We start from the raw sequence: 7,827 nt of genomic DNA on the forward strand, positions 1-7,827 counted from the left end.
TTTTTTTTACCCGAGAGGTTTTAAATATAGCCACTGAGTAGAAAGTAACTCAAACCACATTTTAATAACTGGTTTTAATTTACAATTTAAAAATGTTAATTTTATTCTTTTTCATTTTCTTTTTGTAGTTTTTTTTTTTTTTTTTTTTTTTTTTTAAATATACTTTTTAAATATACATGAATAGTCTGTCAATGGGGGTGAAAAGTGATCAGAGCACTCAGTTTGGAAAAATCAAGGGGAAAATCTGACAGAGGAGTGGCCAGTTACGAAAAATAGGGCCACAGATGAACAAATGTTCTCTGAGGGGTATTTTACACCAAACCAACTGGACCGCGATGAGAGGTTCCCCCACTGGGTCTCCAGCATGGCAGCATGGAAAGAGCTTCTAGGCCATTCATTTTCTAAACTGAACAGCTAATCAGAGCAATTTCTCACTGAAAGCCTTGATCTAACTCGAAATGTAGCAATGAAAAATAAACAAAAAAAGAGTCCAACTATTCTATTCTACAGTCATTTGGCAGACTCTTTTATACAAAGCAACTTACATATGAGAAGTGATCAATTAACCATAGCAATTAACTTAACACACATGTCTTGTCCAGGAAAAGCAAAATTAGGCACACATCAAGAAGGCACTCAAACACTTCAAATATGACTTAATATTACATCACTTTGAATAGTTAATGCCTCTCTTCCATATGGTGTCTGTGTAAAGTCTTCTGATCTAAAGGCTTTTGTTCATTATTAAATTATTTTTGATTGAATAACAAATATTCTGTCATGGAACAGGGTTTATAAGAATGAGCAGTATCAAATTCAAAAACCATCAAAAAAGATGAAAGACAACTAAGCCTGATCTCAGATTTAAGAATGGTCAATGATATAGTGACGTAAGCAGGAAATTATTGAAGTTACATAGATGATGATCACTTTGCTCCCACTTTTCTGTGATACTGCCACAGATGATAAAAATAAATAGAATTATTTATGAAACGTTACCATTTGACAGATTTCTGTACTGTGCTCCTCTGTGTTTTAAACTCTCACATCTGAAGAGAGGAGCCAACTTCAGCTACAAGGACACTTGACTGCTCCATGGAGTGTTGTGAAATGTGTTGATTAAAGGCACTCATCAGACAAGAGACTAAAATGGTTTGGAAGGACATACATCAACAGTAAATCACAGTACAGCCATATAAAACCGCAGCTAGGATTCAGCACAAATCACTAGATGGAGCACTATGTTTAATATTTACTGAAAATAATGGACTGACTACGGGGGATTCATGCATTACATGGATTTAACACCACATCTACAAATGTGATATAGCAAGAGCAGCAAATGAGCAGTTCAACTGGACCTTTACTGCTTGGCGTGTCTGCACACAACATGCCCAGACAGGGAACTGAGCTGGAGGTCACCCAACAGACAATCTCTGCAGAGGCCCCTCAATGCCAAACCAGACAGCTCAAAATAGGAGCTGATATGAGATTGAAACACTTTAACTCAAGTTCATAGATGTTCCATCTTAAATATTAGTAACTTGCATTTGGAGTAAAGCAAGTTACTGACAAAAAAAACGACAAACAGTGTGGTGTAAGCAGACACAAAATAAGATGCCACAACAGGCCAGTATCTAAAGAAAAATATCGCGCCAAGTATTATCCACGTTTCTTCTGGAGAATGCAAAACGGATATTAGTTATGTGAATGTTTCCATTCAAGCTAATGGGCTTCAGCCCTTTTTATGAATAAAAGACAAACAAACACATCAACTACAGAGTCATCTGAAGCACAACCAAATGTTCATTCAACACTTTCACATAGCGCTGAAGAGGTTTTTTTTTTTTTTTTTTAAATAAAAGAAAACAGCATAAAAAAGGAAATATGTGAGTATAAAGCTGTTGATCAACACTAGTGATGAAAGATTTTCCTTTTAGATGTTGACATGTATTTTAAAGCGTTTGGCCTGAGGTTGCATTTACACCAGGATAGTCAGAGGGACCTGGTTAATTTGGTTGGGGAAAGCCGAGAAATGTCACACCTTTATGCAAGTTGGTTTGCTGCCACACTGCACTTTACTCAAGCAGACCGAGCCACCTGTTACAACAGCTGCTCACTTGAGGTGGTGTTACCCAAGGGTGCATTGACAATGGCACTGTTTTATGTTGCTTAAAGCACACCCTGGCCTACCTTAACCGACAGTGTGGTTTTTTTGGAGCAGAGTGGAATGCATTCGGATTCAAACTGGCACAAACTGGGGGTCTCTGTCCTTGGTTTTTGTCCAAGTGAACTCTGGTTCAGTGCATTGACAGTGTGAAAGCAAATGGACCATCCGCAGATCAAAAAAAGGAAGTGACATGACGTGCCGCAGAGCAACATATATAAAATCTAGCTTTCTTACCTGCTGCTCATACTGCACAAATCCTGTAAAAATAGAAATCCAAAAAAGGTTAGCTTGTGGTGAACAAGCAAGTTTCTCCCCTAACCAATCATTCATTCATTATCCTAACCGCTTAGTCCGCTTAAGGGTAGCGGGGAACCTGGAGCCTATCCCAGCAGTCTTTTGGGCAATGACAGGGTACACCCTGGACAGCTCGCCAGTCCATTGCAGGGCCCCTGGCTAATCAATAACCCACAATTTCTTCCTTCTTATTCGTTAGTTAGTCGTTCTAGGGAATACAGCCCCCCAGTGAGCAGCTGATGATCGAGATGTTTTAGACAGCTTGCGAAAGTGCAGTACAAAAGCAAAGCAAACTAAACCAGAGTACAAAGATTTTTAGAATAACCCGCCAAATCAAACTGAGTCTATGGTCAAAGCTGGTGGGAATGTGCCCCATGAAAAAAAGCAGCAGGAAGAAGAAATTAGGATTGAAAATAGAAATTCTTTTCTCTTTATCTGACTTGATTAATGCAAACAAGAGGAACTTCTTCTGTTCACTGTAAGCAAACTGCACCAGGGTTCACTTGCAAGTGAACCGAGAAAATGGGTTTTTGAAGTGGACCAGAGTTTGTGCTTGGTGCACACCAGAGTGCAAATGAGCTTTCACATTACTTCTTACAAACAGCACTAACTGTTAAAGCAGACCAGGATTTGGTGTGAATTTACAACAGGATAGTCTGGGGGATTTGGTTCAATCAGGTGGGAAATTCTACAAAATTTCACACCTGCTTTTGTTTGGGTTGGTGTCACACTGCACTTCATTCAAGCATACCAACCTGTCTGAAAATGTTATGTGTCTACACTGATATCTTTATTTGGTTCATGTCTAAATATCAAAAAGCAAAAATACAAAAAAAGCAGCAAATCAAAGCACCAAAAAAGCAAGACAGAAGTTTTCAGAAAGGAACATTAGCTAACTACCAGGAATCAATAATAGCAACCAATGTTGACAGAATGTTTCATCTGTCAATCATTTACAGGTGAAGTCCACAAATACCCCGCCCCTAATTTTTCAATGCAAGTTGAACTAATGACCAAGAAAACATATCAATCCATCCATTCATTCATTTTCTATATTAAAAAAATCATGCAAAGGGTCTTTACAGATGGGAGCTTATCCCTCAGAGAATACAAAATGTACAAAACATGTCAATTTTACACAGAAATATGATAACTGCTAACAATTACACAAATATGCATCATATAGCATGAGCAAATTATTTCTAAAAAAAAAAAAAAAAGAGGGAAAATGTGTTTTCAGGTGACTTTGGAACAAAATGTCAAGCTTTTACCGTATTTAGTATCTTGAAGCACAGCAAAGAGAGACAGGAAAAAAAATCCTGTCTAGCCTCTTGTGTGGAATCATACAGAATCTCTCTGCATCAAAACCTAGAATACTGAACAAAGTTCCTCACTGCAATCTGAACACTACCCTCCTTAAATTAAATTAGTTATTAAATGGAAGGGAATCATTTCAGTGATTTTTTGTCAAACATGTTACTGTTCACATAATGAGACGGTATCTTTTCTGCTCCCTCAAACTCCATCTCTCTTTAAATACAAGCTTAATTTCAAGTATATTTTAGGACAGTTAACATATTAATCATATTCACTTTAAGTAGCCACGAAGCAACCTAAATGCAATTTTGTCATAATTTTGTTTAAAAAATATAATTTTTTAAATCATTGCCAAACAGGTTGAACTTACCAAAATGAGAAATTCTGGGGCAAAATTGAAAACATTGTTCATTGTCAATTTACAGGGTGATATTTATTTCAGTTTGATCAAATTGGCAAATCCTGTAATTGGGTTAGGAAAGAACTTTGATCAATGTATGCTTTTACAATTTAAAGCAATATTAATCAAACTAATATAAGAAGCCCTTACAGTGCATATTGGCCTGATAATTTCTCCCATGCATCACATTTTCCTTGCATAGTGATCTCCCAGACTAAATTCCAATAGGTCAGTACAATGCCTTCTTGTCCTCTATGTAAAGCCTTAAAAGATATAGACTGGTCCAGTACAAATGCAAGAAAAGCTATTACAAAGCACCATTTTAAACAGCTGTGTGCCGGAGCAAAATAGGATTTAGCTGTGAAGGTTTGTCAGAAAAAATATAGACTACAACTGTCCACAAAAAAATATAAAAATAAAATAAAATAAATTGAACAAAATAAAAAACAAAAAAACCAACAAGAAGTCAGTGCTTCCATTATTGCACTGTACTCACAACACACAACTGCACATATGTGATCATTTACTTTCAGTGTATAATAACAGGACAGCAGAAAACATGTGCGAGGCTTGTGGGTGGGGTGCAAATCTTTAAGGATGTAGTTGATGCACGGCAGCATGAAATACTGAGGGGCCTGGAATAAAATATGTTATTCTGTTTTCAAAGGCTTGGAAACTAAATATATGTGTGTGAATGCGTGTGTAAAATCAAACTGGATAAAAAATATCTAAACTACTACAGTGACATAGATTAAGACTCTGTTAACCACTGCCATAAGTTTGTTAGTTTCATTCACAAAAATAAATAAATAAAATTTAAAAACAAGTCATGGGTCTTTTGCACAGCCCCCCAACACCACTGTGTGTCCAACAGGACAGCACAGTAAAACTGATGTTATTGTGCAGAGTTGGCGACCCAGCCAGCTAGCTTGGGAGGCAGCCCAGCTACTTTATAATAAGCAGATGTATCGTTAGCATACATGCTAACAGGGATATGCATTCCTGACACACATTCAGCAGTCAGCTTTGAAGTTCCCACATTCCCTCTCTGGTTAACCCAAGCCGACACGCCGGGTGTTTTAAAGCGCTGATTTTAGGGCAAAACTGCTCCACGAGTGCAACTACAAATGAGTCAGAAATATGAAGAAAAGACGGGTGGGACTTAAATGTTGCTTTGTTGATGTAAAACTCCAAATAATGAGCTAGCACTGCATATGAGTGTCGGAAGAGAAGCAGCGATAGGACGTTTAGATAGCAACCTTACCTGCCAGATTAACTGTGTTGTGCTTAGCTGGAGTTGGTTCAGAGACACCAGTAGTTGTTGCTTTCGGTTATTCGCTCAGTTTAAGATACTCCCGTTACGCCTCCGGCTGAATGACGGTCAACCAAACACACAAGCAAACCGCTCCTCCATGCAGCCACAACAGCGACTGAGCTCAGTGTCGGGCTGCCTCTCACTGGGAAGGATTTGTGGTATCGCGAGATAAGACGAGAACAAGGGGATATCTGTCGACCAATCAAATTAGCCGATTGCACCAATCTCTCTCTCTCTCTCTCTCTCTATCTATCTATCTATCTATCTATCTATCTATCTATCTATCTATCTATCTATCAATTGAAATTGAAACAACTATCAGAAGTAAGAGAACTCAATACATCACAATCATAGTTTTTTATTGCGTTTATTTATTTATTTCTTTTATTTATCTCAAACACATAACACAACAACATGCACATTTGTGTAACATTATACCTTGTTTGAGAAGGAGCAGAAGGAAGCCCAAGGCTTATTTAAATACTACACCTTATTTATTAAATCATTACAGCACATTATTTAGTGGAGAAAATCTGCCAATATGTATTAATCAATACTTAATTTCATATTAGCTTTAATGGTGAAAAATAATTCTAATAACAAAAGACAATATTTGAGGGAAGACAGTGTCTAGATGAACTTACACAACAGCACTGTGTGATAAATTAATATATTCCCTTTGTGTGTTGGAAATGAAAATGGTTGAAAATGTATTTCCATATACTTAATTTTCAATGCAGTTTTTTGGTTTTCTTTAACTAAACATCAAAATTGCAGTTATGCCTATGCTCAGTTCAGGGATTAATCCTGTGCATATTGCAAAACCAGCTAACATAGCCTTAGGTGGCATGTAAGATTTACCGTGATCTTGAATAATGCTATAATTATACTCAATAACAAGTAGCAAAGAGAATTATTTAATTAGTTAATCATTACCTTCTTGATTTTTTCTGGTCACATTAAAGCTGAATAACATATCATGTACGGATTCCCTTTATTATACATTTGCTTATGTCTAACTTTTGCGTCACAATGAAATAAACTTTTTTTAAGCCAAAAGGTCTTGTTCATTTTATAGCGGGGATAAAAGCTCACAAAGTAAAGCATGATTCTGGGGGTATAGAACAAATATAGTATTATTTAAATTAAGATTATAGAATTTTATAATGGGAGAACATACTTTATATGTTTTTCACCATTATATCTGTCCTTCACAATAGTAGTCGATGCTGCTTTTTTTTATATTCTTCTGTCATAAACAATTGTGAGCGTGTGCAGTCGACACGGAAGCCACAGTGACCTTTATTTTTCCAAAATAATTTTTTTTAAGGTAGCATGAAGAGACAGTGATCCTGACATCTTACAGTCCTCTTGCCCTCAAGATAGTGTATGGTGCTTATCCATGCCTTCATGTCCTCCATGCTATCCTTATTATCCTTATTTGAGGAGCATCTGTTCATCCTTCTCCTCAAGAGTTTTTCTTCAGTTTTTCTCGTTGAATAGACGATTATTAGTGTCTTTGCTTATTCTGGTCCAGCTTTTGTTGACACTTTCAGATTCATGTGGGGTTTTTTTGTGTGTATTCATGATCTGTAGTTTTTGGTTACTTTGTCACTGAGGTTTCAGATAATCTGTGTTAATTTGGTTTGAAGCTTAGATATCTGTTTAAAGTTGTCTTTTTGCTAGTTAGATTCCGAAGTTCAGGTTTTGCTTTCTGTGTTTCATGATTTTCGTTGTGTTCTGTTCTGTTGTGTCAGTCTGGATTCTTTGTAATTGTTCTGGTTTAATGTTCTAGTTAAGCTTGCTTACTTTTGAATAAACTTACAACCTGTTCCTGGGTCATATCAGGGTTGCGATTTATGATTGCCACACCTGCTTTCATTTCTAAAAATCTCCCATGATACATATCCTCCAGGTGTTTCTTTTGCTCAGTACCATATCCTAGTTGTTATGTTTTAGTCTCGTCTTGCATAGTTTTCAGTCAGATGTTTGATTGTCAGTAATTTTGTGATTTTTATATTACATTTCTTCTGACCCATCAGCATTGTTATTTAGAAAAGAGAGACTTTACTGACACAACAACCTCTTTTCCTTGAACCTGCATTTGCATTCTCTCCAACCTGACATCATGACTTTTTTGTATCATCGTGAAAATTATTGTCTTGTTTTAGGAAGAACAATGGAAAGTATTGCAACTTTGCTCACAAAATAGCGAATGTTGGACTCTCCTTTGGTGTCTTTTCTATGTATTCCACTTCTTCCTGCAACCTTAAAAAACTTGGAAGAAAAAGACATCATTCCTACATTACTGTGAATGAGTAAGACAGGGAC

At 36.6% G+C, this 7,827-nt stretch overlaps 1 protein-coding gene across 1 annotated transcript in view; it reads right to left on the reverse strand.

The window, feature by feature from the left end:
* Positions 1-5,590, reverse strand: part of glceb (glucuronic acid epimerase b) — a 57,765-nt gene extending 52,175 nt beyond the window's left edge. Inside the window, exon 1 of the mRNA XM_079256042.1 lies at positions 5,446-5,590. The gene's annotated coding sequence lies outside the window, so the exon portion shown is untranslated. The remainder of the gene's footprint in view (positions 1-5,445) is intronic.
* Between the last annotated feature and the right edge of the window lie 2,237 nt (positions 5,591-7,827).

This window comes from Telmatherina bonti (assembly GCF_933228915.1).
Source record: "Telmatherina bonti genome assembly, chromosome: 1".
NCBI classification, from domain to species: Eukaryota; Metazoa; Chordata; class Actinopteri; order Atheriniformes; family Telmatherinidae; genus Telmatherina; species Telmatherina bonti.